General features: G+C 51.7%; 1 protein-coding gene across 2 annotated transcripts in view; it reads right to left on the bottom strand.

Annotated features, from left to right (window-relative positions):
* Positions 1–16,037, bottom strand: part of KAZN (kazrin, periplakin interacting protein) — a 1,074,196-nt gene that overhangs the window by 163,927 nt on the left and 894,232 nt on the right. The gene's annotated exons all lie outside the window — the stretch shown is intronic.

The following is a 16,037-nucleotide window of genomic DNA, read 5'->3' on the forward strand; positions in this document are numbered from 1 at the left end:
GGAAGCAGGTCCAGTCTCCCCCCTATTGCACACATGGGGAACCGAGGCAACATAGCAAGAACAAGGCAAGAACTCACACACTCTCAGTGATGTCCCCGGCCTCCCCTTCCAGGCAGCGTGCACCAGGCCTGGCTCTCTAACCTGTGGCTCCCATGGGCCCAGGCCTGAGCTCTGGGAATTTCTAGGTCACTGGCATATGCCTCGCCAACAAGCTGTGGGAAACAAACTATTTCCCCACCCCCCCGCCCCCAAGTCTCTAAAACTGTTCATGGGTCACTTTCCTGTCTGTGGGCAAGGAACCCTGCCCCGGAGCAAGCACTGTGGTCTGGCCACCACCCATCGTGGCTTTCCCAGCTTCCACAGCCGACGTCTTCCTCCCTCCTCCCATGATGTGGAAACTGGCCTGCCTCAGCCCCCTGTCTGGAACCCTGACTTCCCACTGGAAAGCTGACCGGTAACATCAAATGCTGGTGATACCCCCAGCCAGGGGAGAAAACTACCCTCAACACCCACACCACTCTAAGGGGAGGAAACTGACCACCACTGGTCACACCAAGTGATAGGAGATGCTAGGAATCCCCCCAGTTCTTCCACCTTTTCTGGGATAACAGGCAAAACAGAACCAAAGAAAGATTGCTCTGAGCCATCCTGGGGGGACACCCCACACAGGAATCTCTGTTCCAGGTGCCTTCAGGGACCCAACTGGGGGCATAAATGAGTGGGTGGGCTGTACAGGGCTCGCTGTGGTTTGCTTCAGAAGGGCATTTAGGTTGTAGTCTTTTGACTTAGACACATGTTGCATATGAAGCCCGTAGGAAGGCTATTTACTTCCACAGAGAAACATTCTCCTTCCCGTATTTCTTGAAGTACATGGAACTCTGCGTCTGTCTTCCCACTTTGGATGGAAACATGCAATTTCCTCTTAATTCCACGACAAGAAAACAGCAGCACAAGCCTAAATACGGAGCACTTGCCACTTGGATTTAGTGTCACGGAGACTTTAGGGAGCGGTGGGGACTGTGGCAAACAGGAAGCCACCAGCCTCCCTGGAGAGGAGGCCGTAGATGGCTGTCATGCAGAAATGTGGCTCTGGTGTCGCCAGGGGTTCTGTTGTGTTTTTTAAAAGAACTATTAGAAATATGAATTTTTTATGTGTAATCTAAGTTCAAAATGTGGACAACTCTTTAAAACTTACAAAGAAGAAAGAGGAGAAGGAGAAGAAGAGGAGGGAGAAAGAACAACAAAGTAAACATGTCTAGAAGTTTCTATGTAGCCCACTGGCTACATGTGCTCATTTCACTGCTACTGTTATGCACCCCCCCCCCCCCCCCCCCCCCCCCCCCGTGACCTCTCAGAAGTCTGCACATGCTTTCTACTTACATTTCAATAACCCAAGCCGCTTCTCAAGCCCACAGCCCTGGGGGATTTCCGCGGCTCTCCCTTACTCAGCACAGTTTGGCCTGGCTGTGTGTGTGAGTGCGCGTGTGTGCTTGTGTCTGTGTGTCTGTGTTCCCCACTTTCAGGGTCAGGACTTCAGATGGCAGTCGCACCCACCTTCCCTCACTTTCTGGGGGTTCTCCGATGGCCCAGGCCTCCCCCAGGCAGCGTCAGCCTCTGTCTGCCCTCTCGCAACTCTGCTAGCAGGCAAACCTCTGGCACCAGCGACGGCCTGCAGCCTTCCAGAAAACCATCTGCCTCGGGTGGGAGGTGTTTCTTCCTTGAGGTATGTTTCTCATTATGAGGACACCCTGGACCCAGGGGGACGTTTCTGCTCAGTTCTGCAACAGGAGGTCCAAGAACCAAGTGACAACCCATTTTCTGCCCTGGGCACTTGGGCAGGCCCTCCAGGAATGATAACTCCAGGGCGGTTTTTATTGGAAACTCCAAGACGGAGCCAGCTTCTGAGCGTGCGACCTCAGAAGGGCCCTGCTCTTGGGTTAATGCTCTGCTGTCATCGCCTTGAAATCCTTAATTAGTTTTGAACTAGGAGCCTCGCACGTTCATCTTGCACTGGGATCTGCAAATTACCTAGCTGGTTCTCCTCCCAGAAGATCTTCCCAGCCTCTCTGGGGGATGCTGGGAATTGATGGTGGAGGCAGCTGGGCCCGGGGTTTGGCTCGTTCCGTCCTCCAGGGTACGTTGTGTTGGGCCTCTGCAAGGCAGCAGGAAGGGAGGATCTGGGGGTGGGGAAAGGCAGCAGGAACTTCCCCATCCATTCCTCCAGAAAACTAATTAAGGAGCAATGGCATAGTGGGAAATCGGGTGGGGGATGGGCAGTCAGCCAGAGGGGGGTGGAGGATGCTCTGGTTCTGAGCTCTGAGGCCAGCCAGTGTCCCCATGACCCTGATCTCAGGATGTCAACGGGGTGCCTCCGAAGAAAACACAAAGGAGGCCGGGGCAGGGATTGCTAGGGATCAGCACGGTTCCCATTCAAAGTATCCCTTGGCTTCCAGGGAAACTGCCCTTAGATCACAGGAAAAGATGACAAGATACATTTGATTTAAGGAAGGAAGACCAGAAACGTTGTATTAAAAGGCCTCACTATATTTGATACATGCTTGAAGTTGAGTATCTGAATCCACTGGAATTTTTCAGGTATTTTTTTTTTTTCTTGGCTATGTTTTTAGTATTTGTAGAGGAGATTTTACTAAGATCTTCCAGCCAACATTACTGTGCTCTCTCCAAACACCTGCAACGAAGACAAAGTGGCAATTCTGGATTCCCAGGAATCCGCACAGGTTCATCTGTAACCCTCGCAATGCTGCCAGGGAGTCTGGAGCCCTCAGCAGGGATGTTAGGTCCCCGCTAGCTTGCGTGGGACTGTGGAAAAGGCTCCTTGTGTCTCAGCCCCTCACTGGCAAAAGTGGAATGAAGAGCTGGGTTAGTGGATGGGAAAGGGCTTTGCCAGTTCTGCCCTCTACAGTTGAGCCGGTCTTTTCTGTCCTTTCTATGATGGCTGTGTGGGTGTCACCAGGAGTGACAAGGAAGTGTATTAGTTGTCTGTTGCTGTATAACAAATCACCCCCAAACTTTGCAGCTTAAAACCACCAGTATTGGGGCGCCCGGGTGGCTCGGTCGGTTGAGCACCCGACTTCGGCTCACGTCATGATCTCGCGGTTCACGGGTTCGAGCCCCGCGTCGGGCTCTGTGCTGACAGCTCACAGCCTGGAGCCCGCTTTGGATTCTGTGTCCCCCTGTCTCTCTGCCCCTCCCCCTGCTCACATTCTGTCTCTCTCTCTTTCAAAAATAAATAAACATTTAAAAAAAAAAACCAAACCACACCGGTATTTATTATCTCTCTGCTTCTGCAGGTCAGGAATCCAGGCGTGGCTGAGCTGGGGGCCTGTGGCTCGAGGCTTCTCATGGGGTGGCAGCCGCGGTAGCCTTTGGGGCTGCGGTCACCTCAAGGCTCTACCTGGGTGGGATCTACTCCCAAGCTCATTCTTGTGGCTCTTGCAAGAGTCAGCTCCTTATGGGCTGCCGGACTGCAAGCCTCAGCTCCCCTTGGCTGTTGGCCACTGGCCGCCCTCCATGCCTCACAGAGCCACACACAGAATTGCAGCTTGCTCCTGCCACGGGGCTCTGAGAAAGGGCAAGAGACGGTGTGCCCCAGATGGACGCCATGGTCTCCTTGTAACCTCACGTTGGACAGGACATCCATCACCTTTTCCGTGTTCATTAGGAATGAGTCACTAGGTCCTGCCCTCGTTTCGTGGGAGGGGTTATAGGAAGGTATGACTACCAGGAGGCGGGGGTCACTGGGGGCCATACTGGAGGCTCCCCACCCCGGGAGGCTGGGCGCCCCGGCGCCCGGGCCTCGAATCTCGGCTCTGGCACACACGGGTACATGATGCTGGACAAACGATTTGCCTCTGGAAACCTCAGGCTCTTCATCTTTAAAATGGGGAGGACTGGGGCGCCTGGGTGGCTCAGTCGGTTAAGCGGCCGACTTCGGCTCAGGTCATGATCTTGCGGTCCGTGAGTTCGAGCCCCGCGTCGGGCTCTGTGCTGACAGCTTAGAGCCTGTCAGATTCTGTGTCTCCCTCTCTCTCTGACCCTCCCCCGTTCATGCTCTGTCTCTCTCTGTCTCAAAAATAAATAAACGTTAAAAAAAATTAAAAAATAAAAAAAAAAATAAAATGGGGAGGACCGTGGCTACCACCTCAGAGGTTGTGGGTGGGGGGTGGTTCACTGATAAAATGCACATATGGAGCTGTAAATGGTGCCCGGCACAGGGTAAGCCCTTGAAAAGCGGGCTGGAGGGACATGGCTGGAGGAGGCTGGAGGGACACGCCCACTGCTACTGAGTCAGACAGGTGCTACCTGCTATCTCCATGGAGCTCTGCAGCCTCGTGACTCGGAAGGCCTTTGGCAGGCCCTGGGATGCCTTTGTGACCAGGGCCACCAGCAGGGATGGTGCTGGTCTTCCCTGGCCATCCCAGTAGGACTCGGGGGCCCAGGTGCTGCGGGAGGATTAGACTGGGATTTTCCTCCAAACCTATTTAGACCTTTGCCCTACGGGGATAGGGGATTTACCCACGATCCATCTTGCCATCTGTCCTGGTGAGGTCCTCCTGGCTGGACACTTTTGTGCGCCTGTCATGGGCTCACTGGTACCCTTTGACGATGTTCCCGAGGCCCCAAATGACCTGGCAGAGATCCTGATCCCCTCTGAGGGCTTGCAAAGGGCCCGCCCTGGGGGCGACGGCTTAGCTCAGTCCTCGGGCAGAGCCAGGCATTGAAGTATTTTCACAGAGTGCAGCTGGCCTCCATGCCCTCCCTGCCTGTCAGACTGTCTTGGGTCCCGAGTGAGATTCTCAGCTTCAACAAAAGGAAAAAGTTCTTTTCCAGAGGCCACATCTTCATCTCCTCTAAGCCCCCCCCCTTTTTTTTTTTTAATTTTTTTTTTCAACGTTTTTTATTTATTTTTGGGACAGAGAGAGACAGAGCATGAACGGGGGAGGGGCAGAAAGAGAGGGAGACACAGAATCGGAAACAGGCTCCAGGCTCCGAGCCATCAGCCCAGAGCCTGACGCGGGTCTCGAACTCACGGACCGCGAGATCGTGACCTGGCTGAAGTCGGACGCTCAACCGACTGCGCCACCCACGCGCCCCTCTAAGCCCCTTTTAGGGGAGGGTTTTTTTTTTTTGTCAAAGAGGGAGGTTTCTGCAGGAAGTTAAAATGTTGCAGCTTATTCAGAATAAAAACAATAACATCAAAACACCATGACTTATAATAATACTGGCATACATTTGCAGAGTACTTACTGTATGTGTTCTAAGTACTTCACGCATTCATTTAACCCTCCCAACAACCCTGAGAGATACGAGTATACCACACACTATTATTATCATCTCCATTTACAGATGAGAAAACAGACACAGAGAAGGCAAGTCACTTACATAAGGGCACACAGGCAGCGAGTGGGGCGAGCAGAGTTGAAGCTTAGGTGGTCTGGCTGCAGACTCCATGCTGATGATCACGATGCTACTTGGGCAACACGTGTTATTGGTTGAGTGCTCACTCCGCCGCAGGGACTGCTCCTTCTAGCTCCTTCAACCCTGCAAATCACTCTATCCCCATGTCCCAGATGAGGAAACCGAGGTTTATGGGGACAAGGGGACTTATCCAAGGTGATGTGACTGGTAATGCAGGGTTGGGAGTCTAACCCTCAGAAGGGAGGGGTGTTATCTGGGGAAATGCCCCCCCCCCCCCCCCTTCAGGGTTACAGGATCCTTGCCAACCTCCTGAGAAGACGGGACTTAAGGAAGGCGTAAGTAGCTGGGTAGCGGGGCGGGATGGGACCTCTGCTGCCCCTAGTGGCCAGTGGCAGTACTTCACCTTCTCCAACTGGTTTCAGCAAGTTTGAACCAGGGGTTGGTGGGACCTGGGGAGTGGGGCTGCTGTCCCCCGCCACGACTTTCAGACCCTGTGTCTCCCCTTCCTATGTGTGACTCAAGAGACACTGAGGGCCTTGGGCCAGTCAGCGCCCGAGGTAAGAATAACATTTACTGTTTACTGGGCACTTCTGCCTTTGCACCAGGAACCCTTCTGCTAGGCGCCTGTTCCTTGGAGGTCATTTAATTTACCAATGCACTGAGGTAGAATCATCGTTGTCAAGGGTTATGAGTAATATTGCATAGAGCACTTTGCCCATAGTAGCTCAGTTCAGTCCCCACAACACTATACAAATACTGTCGTTATCCTCACTTTATCAGTGAGGAAAGCAGGAAACAGAGAGGTTGGGGAGGTTGCCTGAGGTCACACAGTACTATATGGTGGAGCCAGGATTCAGACGCAGGCAATTCTGGCTCTAGAGAGTCTGCTCTCTTAACTATTATTCTGTTACTGTCATTATTATTATTGTTGTTGTTGTTGTTGTTGTTGTTTTACAGTTGAAGAAACCAAGGCTTAGAGGGGTAAAAGGATTTGTCTGAGATCACCCAGCTGGTAAATGCAGAGCTGATACTTCAACCCGGCCTGTCTTCATTCGTCCATTCATTTATCCGCTCAACAGACGCAGACTCTGTACCGACCGTGTGCCAGGCACTGCACTGGGCTCCGGAGGTGAAGCCGGTCAGTAGAACCTGCTGTGGGCACCTGCAGCGACACCATCCCTCTCCCCACTTCATGTCCACGGCCATCACCTGCGGAGGGCTCTTCAAGGGGCGTGGGAGGTACAACTGATTACACTTGGGAGGGGCTGTTGGGAGGGGCTTTGGCTTGGAGTTCTGTACTTTCTTCCTGCAACTGCCCTTTACTTACTAGTGAGGTCGAGCAAGTCGGGCCACTGGGGCCTGGTTCCCCAGGGCCTGAGCTTCCCCACCTTTGAAAGGGAGATAAGAATACTGGCCCATTCCCCAAGGCTGTTCTGTGAAAAGCAAAGGAGACCCTAGGTGGGAAAGCCCATGTAACTGCACAAGGAGGACAGCTGGGCCCTGTTCACGACCCGTTCACAGGGTCTGTGTGTTCATTCGCTTGTTCATTTTATTCTGCACTCAGTGTTTGCCATGAGTCCACTCCTGTCCCAGAGGCGGTGGCAGGAGGCAAGGGGACCCCAGCATCTAGGAGGCAGACACTCCACTTAGATGTTAAGATGAAAAGGGGGGACTTCTGGCAGATTATGCCATAATCTTCTATGCCATAGATCACTGGGGCTCTGATGAGCCTGTGCCACTCACCTCCTCAAAGAAACAAAAGGATCCCAAAGACAAACCTAGTGAACCTCTTCAAGATTCTTGCATGCAGGGCAGGTGCTGAGGCCAGAGATGCTGGCCTGCCCTGCCCCTTTAAGGCTTAAAGTGCCCACCTCTCCTAGAGTGACTTAGCCTCACAGTGGCTAAAAGCAAGTTCGAACCATGGGGTAAGAACCCTGTGCTAAGGCCCGGCCTTTCCTGTGAGGATCTCTAAGCTACCTGTGAATAGTAATTAGGCATCTCAACACTGAGGGGGGGTTTAGTTGTTTAAAGACAAAGCTGGCTTCTCCTTCTAAAAAAAACCCAGAAGCCCAGAGAAGCTCAGACACTTGCCCAGCTGCACACAGCAAATCAGGGGCCCAGGCAGACGGACTAAGTCCTAGAGCAGCGATTCTCAAAGTGTGGCCCCTGGCCCAGCTGCGTCGGCACCATTCCTGTGCATTTATGAGAAATGCAAAATTTCTACCCCGCCCTGACCTCGTGAGTCACAAACTCAAGGGTGGGGTCTGACAGTGTGAGTTTTAACAGCCCTCCAGGTGACCCCGATGGTGATAAACTTGAGGGCCACTGCCGTGCCCAGAGGAAGGGCTGCTAGATTTTCATGTCCTTCCGAGTGGGGAGGAACAAGGCAGTGGAGCATAGCAAGGTCACTTTCTCAGTGACTGTGGCATCAGAGTTACATAACCACCCCTCCCCCACCCTGATGGCTTTCTGCACCCAGACTCCGGACTCCAGGGCCCTCCCTTGTCAGGAGGCCACCTAGCCCTGGCTCCGGGAGGCCTGTCCGCACATGCCCGAGGCTGCTTGCCCGTAAATACGGGCTTTACCTGCTCGTCCAGCCACCCGCCCACCAGAACCCAGGTACGTCAGCCAGAGCAACTCCTGTCTTCTCCAACTCTGAACACAGAGCATACACGGCCTCCATCACCACCACACAAGCAGATTAGGGGGTTTTGTGGCTGCAAGTGCCCCCAGCAAAGCCGAGAACAGGCCTGACTTTGCCCCAAGCTTCTCCAGTGTGGGCCAAGCCAAGGAGGAAGGCAGAACGTTCTTTGCTCTGGACATTAAGGAGTAACTTTAGGCCCCAGTCTCGGGTTCTCAGGGCAGAAATCTGCAGTGGCCTCGAGTCCCAGTGGGACTAATTAGAATTGGTTCTAAATTCTTCTTTTCCCAGAATTGCCCTTTAAATATCTTTGGAACTGGTTTCAGGAGGCAGATACATAGGAAGGACTGGCATCGTCCCCTGAAGTTGCTCAACAAACAAGTAAAAATGTGTTTTGCCAAATGTGAAAGAAACTTCATTCTCTTTGTTTTTAAAAAAGACCCGAGCTTTGAAAGTGGAAGGTTTCTCCCGGGTCAGGGGCCCAGGGGAGGGATTCACAGGTGTTCCTGGGCTAAAGGACGACCCCACGAGCTGCTGGCACGGGCATATTTCCACCTCCCTTGTAAATTCAAGGAAGGGACAGGTCTTAAACTTGATATATGCCCATGGTGCCAGGCACACAGCAAGCCCATGATCAGTTCTGTGGATTCATGAAAAGACCCTGAGTTCTAGCTCAGGGCTTCCCAGCTGCCTTGTCCCGAACTTAACGTGCCCCTTCTGTCACTCCAGCCCCTTCTGTTTCACCGAAGAAGAGTGTCCCATGTCCTAATAAGTTACAATAGCTACCATTTACTGTGGGGCCCGTGGTATGATGGACCCTCTAGATGCATCATTGCATTTAATTCCACAACTTCCTTATAAGAAAGGGATACTGCTATTATACCCATTTTAAAGCAGAGTAAACTGAGGGTCAGAGAAGGGAGCAGAGATTGCAAACTGGTGGCCCTACAGCCAAATGGGGCCTAGGAAATGTATTTTCTTTTCCTAACACTCTATTCAGAAACATTTGAAACACTAGTTGCCAACATATATTTAAAAAAAATTTTTTTAATGTTTATTATTCTTGAGAGAGAGACAGAGAGCAAGCAGGGGAGGGGCAGAGAGAGAAGGAGACACAGAAACCGAAGGAGGCTCCAGGCTCTGAGCTGTCAGCACAGAGCCCGACATGGGGCTCAAACTCACAGACCTCGAGATCATGACCTGAAGTCGGCCGCTCAACCGACTGAGCCACCCAAGCTCCTTGCCAATATATATTTTTTAATGTTTCATTTATATTTTGAGAAAGAGAGTGTGAGTGGGGGTGGGGCAGAGCGAGAGGAACAGAGGATCCGAAGCGGGCTCTGGGCTGACAGGCTGACAGGCTGACAGCAGCGAGCCCAATGCAGGGCTTGAACTCACGAACCTGCGAGATCGTGACCTGAGCCGACGTCGGACGTTCAACCTACTGAGCCACCCAGGTGCCCTGGTTGCCAATATTTTAAAGTGAGGATAACTTACATCAAAAAATTCAGACATTTAGCTTTACTTTGGAAAAATCAGGAAATCTGGTAATAGTGAACCCCTATCCCATCCCACAGGGTAACACTGTGCCCTCTTACCCCCCTCCCCCCACCCCTGCCATCCCTGCTGCTCCCTGTGGTCTTACCCCTGGCTCCCTTGCTCATGTAAGTGACCCGCCTGGGTGCTCCAGGCGTGGCGTTTACAACCACTAGTCTTAGGCCACAGTTAATGACAGGCAAAGGCACTGCTTATACTGGGTCCATCTGTCTGTCTCTCTGTCTGTCTGTCTCCCCAGTGCTCACTCCTGGGAGATCCCGATGTGGCAGATCAGACAGGGCAGGAGATTCTGGTGTTTGTTCCATTGGCTGGGTGACCTTGGGCAGACTCTCCCTGGCTCTCAGTTTCCCCATCTATACAATCTGGGGGCCGGATAGGACATCCTATCAGCCTAAAGCTCCCCGCAGCCCCAGAGTCGGCTGGGAAACCACCCTGGGGGCTGCAGACGGGCAGGATGTGGACTCGCCCACCTGAGCCGTCCTGTGGATGTGAGTACCTCCTGGCAGGGGACCATGTCATTAGCCCAGAGCTTTGCCATCAGTACCAGCAGGGGCCAATGGGCTGGCCCTTCCCAATGACAGGAGGGGGGCTTTCACCCTTGGAGAAGCTGCCAGCAGCAATAATCTAACTGCACAGAGCAGAGAGCCCATCAGATACTCCCCAGACTCCCTGCTCTGAAATGCAGGATGCCTGAGCTGGGAGGTACAGCCAGATTGTCCCTGCCTAGGTCAGTGTGAGGACAAAGATGCCCTCTGGGCACCGGGCAAGCCAGTCGGGGCTCCTTGCTGCCAAGGGGAAATGCTTATTCAAGTCCTAAGAACAGACAGCATTCATTCAAGCTCCCCTCTCTCTCCTCATTCCATAAACATTTGGTGGGAGGCAACTGAAGCTCAGAGAGTGGGGAAGGATTGCCTAAGGTCACACGGCGTAGCAATGCCAGAGTCAGGCAGAGCTCAGGCTTCTTGAGCCCCTTTTTGGGGGGACTTCCCATAGTCTCTCTCCCTCAGGAATCTAGAACCCTCCAACTTCTTGAAACTGGGCTTCAGAGGGGGTTGGCATGGCCAGTGTGGACAGAGAGTGTCTGTGTGGTCCAGAGGCCTAGCAGGGGGCTCGTGCACGGTGTCTAAGACGCAAACCAGTGCGGAGAGAGTAGGGACCTGCAGGCTCAGGTCCCTTCTAGGAGGGAAGCTCAGTCTACAGGAAAGCTTGTCAAACTGGCAGCCCGCAGCCCACATTTGGCTCACAGACATATTTTGTTTCTCCCACAGTGTTTTGTTTGTTTGTTTGTTTTCTGAAATCACATTAGCTGCCAACATTTAAAAATCAGGGGATTTCACATAAAAGACAGGACTTCTGGTTTCTCTTGAAGAGTCTTAAGATCCGGCAAAAGCTGGACCACATTTCCACCTGGCAAGGACTGGCAGGAGCTAGGCACTCTCTCCTTCCTCATGCTCAGACATCTTTCCTTGTCTATGTGACCTCCCTGCATGTAAGTTTAGGGATTTCAAAGCCTTCTCTGTAGCCCCCTCTGCTAAAGTCACCCCTCTTTCCTCCCAGTCACCCTGGGAGGAGTTCTGGTTGATCAATGGTTCTCAATCTGGAGGCAACTGCGCCCCCCAGGGGACATTTGTATGGAGACATTTTTGGTTGTCACAAATGGGGAGGGGAGGTGACTTCTGGCAACCAGTGGGTAGAGGCCAGGGACACTGTTAAACACAAGATGAACAAAGAATTCTTTGGCTTCAAACATGAGGTTGGGAAACACTGAGCAGAGCCAAGAGAGAGCATGAGCCCCCACGAGCCCTTAGGAACAAGATCCTGAGAGGGAGGGTCACCCACGTCAGCAGGGTGGACCAAGTCCTTTTCAGTAATCACGGAGGGCCTGGAACATTCCCTTGTGGAACTAAGGGGAAAGCATTTACTGTGGCAGCCACTTGTGATTCAAGGTCGGAAAATGAATGTTAGAAGGGGTCGAGCAGAGAGAGAGAGAGAGAGAGAGAGAGAGATCCGCGGGCCGTGGGCATCCCAGATCCATCCTGGTAGCCAGGAGCTAACCGGCCTGGGCCAGGCATTTGTTCACCATGCATTTATTAAGCACCGACTGCATACTGAGCCTTGTGTTAGGAAAGTGGGAGAAAGTGATGATGTGCAAAACATAGCCTTGGCCCTCTCGGTGTGCGAGAGGTGGCCCGCCGAGAGGGGCTGCCACGGGAAAATGCAGAGGAGGGGCTCCTCCGGCCAGGTCCGTCCACACAGGCGTAGGTGTCATTTGGCCCCGGCTTTGAAAGGTGCAATCAGGAGAGGCAGAGACGGGGAGGTGGGCGTTCTGGCCAGAGGAAGCAGCCCAAGCAAAGGTGCGGCGGCAGTAACAGACTCAGAGGCACATATCTGAGATGAGCTGTTTTCTGTCAGTTGGGAGCAAAACCGACTGGGAAGCAAGGGCCTGACGTTGGAGGAGGTTGGGGGGGCAGAGTGTAAGGGACCTCCAAGTCAAGCTAAGTGGAAGAGAGAGGGCAGAGCCCATGGGGGATCCTTGCAAAGGCGGTGGGGTATAACTGTGACCCTGGAGAAGTCACTTTTAAGTTCTTAGACCTTTGGCAGGTCATGATCTCACGGTTCGTGAGTTCGAGCCCCACCTCGGGCTCTGCGCTGATAGCACGAAGCCTGCTTGGGATTCTCTGTCTCTCTCTGCCCCTTCCCTGCTCGTGCTCTCTCTCTCTCAAAAATAAATTAAAAAAAATAATGACTTTAAAGTCTTAGAGCCTTGGTTTCCTCGTCCGTTCAATGGGGATAAGAAGCGTAACAACAACTCTCACCTCGAGAGCTTCCCACGGGCCAAGGCACCAAACTCTATGTGATGTATGTAGTCCTCGTAGCAACCCTATGGAGTACCTGCTGTTACTCGTTTCATTTGATAGGAGAGGAAGCTTCAAGGTAGGGGCCAGTCAACTAATCCTCCCTTTTGCAAGGATGCTTCTAGTAGGTTAACGAGGTAGGATTTGAACCCAGGCAGTCTGGCTCCAGGAGACGTGCTCCTAACCCTTCCGCCCCTCTGCCTCTCTAGGATCTTCTGAGAGAGTTGTCCTTCAGAATAAATGAAATAGAGCAGGGCAGGCGCCCGGCACAATGCTGGCACAGAGTGGGTGCAGACGCTGTAATATTTCACACGGAGTCCCGGCTCAGCTGGATGGAGCGACGTCCAGTCTACAGCACAAGGAGGCAGCAGAGATGTTCTGCAGGGGGCACGAGGGCTCTGGGGAGAGATGGGGGTAGAGGAATGGTGTCCCCCCTTCCTTCAGGTGAGAAACAGCTGAGCCAAAGGTCTGGAAATGCCTCTCCCACTGGCAGTTTTTGAGCCCCCCCCCCCCCCCCCCCCCCCGCAGAATGTTCTCCTTTCCACCTCCTTTGAAGCCCTTCCTTCTATCCTTTCCAGCCCAGCTCACAGGACACTTCTTTCCGGAAGCAGTTCAGGACATGCCCGGGCAAAGTAATCACGCCTTCTTCTTTGTACCCAGCACATACTTTTCAAACTCGGTTGGCCCTCTTAGGGGTATTAGGGCATCCTGCCACAGGGTGTCTTTACTGGGCACGTGCATCTCCCGGGGGCCTTATGAAACTGCAGATTCTGGGGTAGGGTCTGAGGCTCAGCTTTGCCAACAACAAGCTCCCAGGAGCTGCATATACTGTTGGTCCAGAGGCCACACACTCTCGAGTGCCTTACTCTGAGTGGAAAAGTCCTAGGGCACTTCCTAGGGGCAGGGGCTTCACTTTACTAACCTTGGCCTTTGTAAATCCCGGCAGTGGGGGGCAAAGGGAGGCAAGAGTGTTGACCCATCAGGAGGGAGATTGCGTACTTCAATCTGACCTATATCTACGCTGCTTCAGAGACGCTCCCTCCCCCCAAGATCTTCAGAAGAGGGAGGCATATCCAGTGACTCTGTAACTGAGGGCAGGCTGGGATTATTTCATGGCCACCTAACCTCAATCGAGGGTTGCCGCCTTGTCTCCCAGAGAAATATGAGATCACTAGTAAGAGGGAACACAATGATTTTTAATGTGAACAATTCACTTGCATGTTTCAACTGATCATTTGCACTTTTTAAGAAAAAAAAAAATCAGTTTTGTTGTTTCGGGGTATCGAAAAAGACTTTTTAACATTTTCACTTTATGGGACAGACATCAAAATGGCTGGATTCTACAATGGACTTGGGACACCTGGGCAGCGTGGGGCAACGTCTCCCAGATCACCAGCCATGCTGTAACTCACTTCTGTCTCCCCAGGCCCCAGCTTTATTGAGATCAAATTCACATGCAGCACTGTGTGCGTTTAAGGTGAGTTTAAGGTGATGATGTGAGGCATGTATATATTGGGAAATGTTTACCCGGCTAAGGTCAGCTAACACATCCTTCGCTTTAAATTACCATTTTGTTGTGGTGCTGAGAACGTGTGAAATCGACGCTCTTGGCATCTTCCGCATGTATAATATAGTATGGTTAACGACAGTCATCATGCCGTGCATTAGCTCTTTAGAACTTTGTCCTCTTACAATTGCCAAGTTTACGCCCTTTCACCAATATCTCCCCATTTCCCCCACCCCCCGGGCCCTGGTACCCATCAGTCTACTTTGTTTCTGTGAGTCTGACTTTTTTTTTTTTTCAGATTCCACCGATACGTGATCCCACGGGATATTTGTCTTTTTCTGTCTGGCTTATTTCACTTAGCATAACGTCCTCCAGGTATATCCGCGTTGTTGCCAATGTCAGAATTTCCTTATTTTTTATGGTTGAGTAATATTCCATTGTGACTGTATACATGTGCGTGTGTGTTTATACCACATTTTCCTTATTTATTCAGCCCTTGAGGGACACTTAGGTTGTTTTTGTGCCTTGCCTATCGCAAATAACGCTGCAGTGGATGTGGGCGTGCAGATGTCTTTTCGAGTGAGTGTTTTCGTGTCCTTTGGATAAACACCCAGTAGTGGTAGGGCTGAATCATAGGGTAGTTCTATATTGAATTTCTTGAGGAAACTCCATCCCCTTTTCCAGAGTGGCTGCAACAGTTTATATTGCCAGCAACGGTGTAAGAGGGCTCCGTTTTCTCCAAATCCTCGCCAACGTTCGTTATTTCTTGTCCTTTCGATAATAGCCATTCTAACAAGTATGAAGTACATCCCACTGTGGTTTTCACTTGCATTTCCCCGATGATTAGTGATGTCGAGCACCTCTTCGTGTACTTGGCCATCTGGATGTCTTCGTTGGAAAAAATGTCTATTCAGCTCCTCTGCCCAGTTTTAAAATGGATTTCTTTTTATGTCGAATTGTCTGAGTTCCTTTCACATTTTGGATATCAGCCCCTTAACGGCTATATGGTTTCCAAATATTTTCTCCCATTCTGCAGGTGGCCTTTGCATTTTGTTGACTGTTTCTCTTGCTGTGCAGAAGCTTTTCAGTTTGATTCTTGCTTTTGTTACTTGTGCTTTTGGCACCCCATCCAAAACGTCGTTGCCAAGGTCAATGTCACAAACACTTCCGCCTGTGTTTTCTTCTAGGAGTTTCATGATTTTAGGTCCCACGTTTGTGTCCTTAATCCGTTTTGAGTTAATTTTTGTGAGCGGTGTGAGATAGGCAGCCAGTTTCATTCTTTTGCATGTGAATGTCCACTCTCCCCAGCACCATGTGTTAAAGAGACTGTGCTTTCCCCGTCCGGTATCTAGGGCTCCCTCGTCAAATATTAGTTGGCCGTATAGGCGTGGGTTTATTTCTGGACACTCAGTTCTGTTCTGTGGGCCTACGTGTCTGTTTCTAGTCACAGCTCACTTCTGAGGCTAACTTTTCCTTACTACCTGGCATGGTCCTGGGTGTCCCTCTGCTGCCCTACCCTGGCCACTAAGCCAAGGAATGAAAACAAATTTTACCATCCACTTAAGCAAAGCAATGAGCAAAGTCACGCTGCTCAAGGAAGAGAAAGTAAGAAAGAAAAAAAAAAAAAGCAAAAAAACCCCTCCAAACCCAGCATATTTCAAGGGTAATCATGTCCTGTTAAATTGTTAAAATTGTCCACTGTTCGTATCCGAGTTCCCCTGAACTCCCCTGAACTCGTGGCAAGCTGAATTCGTGTGGTGTGTCATTTTCTTATTAAGCATTCACATGAAGTAGTTGGTTTATCCTTATCGTTAATATTTGGCTAACAAACCCTGGGAGGATTTCCTGGATGCAGGCCTGCGGGACCTTTCTTTCTCCAGTGCGGGTCCTTGCTACTTGGTCCCCTTTGGCAGGCGGCACAGCAAACCAAGCCGGCAGGGGCTTCTCTACGCCAAGTGCGCTTCAGGCCCCGTGGGAAGAGCCCCGTGGCACCTGCAGATGATGGACATGCCTGGGGTGGGGGTGGGGGGGGGGTTGG

Source organism: Panthera onca, chromosome C1 (assembly GCF_046562875.1).
Source record: "Panthera onca isolate mPanOnc1 chromosome C1, mPanOnc1 haplotype 2, whole genome shotgun sequence".
NCBI lineage: Eukaryota > Metazoa > Chordata > Mammalia > Carnivora > Felidae > Panthera > Panthera onca.